The sequence below is a fragment of the Penaeus chinensis genome, chromosome 4 (genome assembly GCF_019202785.1).
Source record: "Penaeus chinensis breed Huanghai No. 1 chromosome 4, ASM1920278v2, whole genome shotgun sequence".
Classification (NCBI taxonomy): Eukaryota; Metazoa; Arthropoda; class Malacostraca; order Decapoda; family Penaeidae; genus Penaeus; species Penaeus chinensis.
The window spans coordinates 16,881,642-16,884,141 of NC_061822.1; positions in this window are offsets into that span (position 1 = coordinate 16,881,642).

Here is a 2,500-nt window from a genome sequence, read left to right on the forward strand (position 1 = left end):
TTATATAATACATATATGTTTCATATAACATATATATTTTATATAACATATGCATCTTTTATAATATATATCTTATATAACAGATATATTTTATGTAATATATATATATTCTATATAATATATATTTTATATAATATATATCATAGATAATATACATATTTTATATAATATATATATTATATATAATATACATATTTTACATAATACACATTTTATATAATATATATATTTTATGTAAGATATATATTTCATATAATACATAAATGTATATGATACATATATTTGATATATATGTTTTTATAATATATATATATTTTATGTAATATATATATTTTATATGATATATATATATATATATATATATATATATATCACATTATATATTATACAATATATGTATCTTCCAATATGTTATATAATATAAATTCCATGTAATATATATATGGTTTAATGTGTATATATAATATAATATATTTTATATAATTTATATCAGATAATGTATATATTTTATAATATATATAAGATATATTATATAATATACATTTTATATTTTATATAATATACATTTTATATATTATATATAATAAATATATAAAGCATATAAGGTATATATTATATAAAATATATTTTATATATATATTAGATATTTTATTAATATATAATATATAATGTATGAATTATATGATATATATGTATTATATAATATATATATATATATGATATATATTATATATATATATATATATATAGATATATATAGCCCTCTCATATGCCAATGCTTTTATCTGTTACCATAAACTAAACTGGCTTAAAAATGCCATTTGATTTTAGACATCTTTATTTCCGATGTTATTTTGATGACACATCCGTTTTGTTTACACGCCCTTCGACTTGTCTTAACTCTAAACCCAGAAGCATTACATTTCCTGTGAAATGCAACAGAACAACCATTTCTAGACATCTGTGTTAACAGCATAAAAACATTCATTACTAAAGCCTATATAGTCTGTGAAGGAATTGGTCCACTCTTCATGATAATATAAATTTTCTTAACCCAATGCCGACGGGCATGACGGGGTTATGTCACCGCATAATGGAACACAAAGGCAAGTCATTTCGTACTGGACTGTCGCTGAGCAGACCACCTTTCTCGGCTCTAAGAGAGCACTCTCACAAACACTCACATCATTTCTCCAACACAGATTTCTATATTCTATCCTCTCACTCCTCCCGCCAAGACCTCATCATCTCATTGCTGATTCGTAAGATGAAACCGGCGCTCAACAACAACACGATCGCAACCACCTTGTTTACTGACTATCTGCTTTCCACCACTCGCTATCACCCATATAGTTTTGTCATATCTGTAATCCTGTTATTTTTTTCACTGTATATCTTCTTATTATGTCTTTATTGTTTGTTCATTGTTTTTTTTTGTTATTGTTCTTGTTTTGTTCTTATGAAAGTTTGAATTGTCTCCCATGTACCGTTGTTAATTTAGAGAACCACTTTATTTTTTCTTGTTCAATGTATGTTGATATGTTTCATTATTATAGAACTGATGATGGAGATATGAGAAATCTTCGAAACATTTGATAATAAACACGAAACTAATTACGGCCGTGTTTGTCTACCGCTTCATTTTAATTATATTAAATCATGTATATATTATAATATTTACAAATATTATATAATATATCATATATATATATACTATACAATTTATATATATATAATTTATACATTATATAAGTTATGTATATTTCATATGTTATATATATTATATAATATATATATTAAAATACATACATAATACATGTATATAATAATATATGTATTATAATATATATATTGTATATTATATGTACATTATATAATATATTTTATGATGTATATACTGCATAATATCTATTATACATATTTATACTGTATAATATATATGATATATATATCATATATATTGTATGTTTATCATATATATATATGTAATACATTATTTTATATATTATATATATCATGTTTTATAATATATATATTATATATAATCCTAAATGTAATATATATCATATAATATTTATATTATATAATACATATATAAAATATTTTATATGTATAATATATATTATATATAATATATTATATACTATATAACAAATATTGTATAATAGAAATATGAATATTATATAATAGAAATATGAATGTTATATAATATAAGTATAAATATAGATATTATATGATATAAATATAATGATATGATTTATTATATATATTGTATAATATATAAATATTACATGATAAATATACATAATAATAAATAAATTATATACATAATAATAAATAAATTATATACATAATAAATATATATGAATATTACATAATAAATATTACATATATAAATATTATATAAAATTAATGATATAAAGTATTTATTATCTAAAATATATTTTATATAATACTATATATCATATAATGTACGTATTATATGAAATATATATTATAT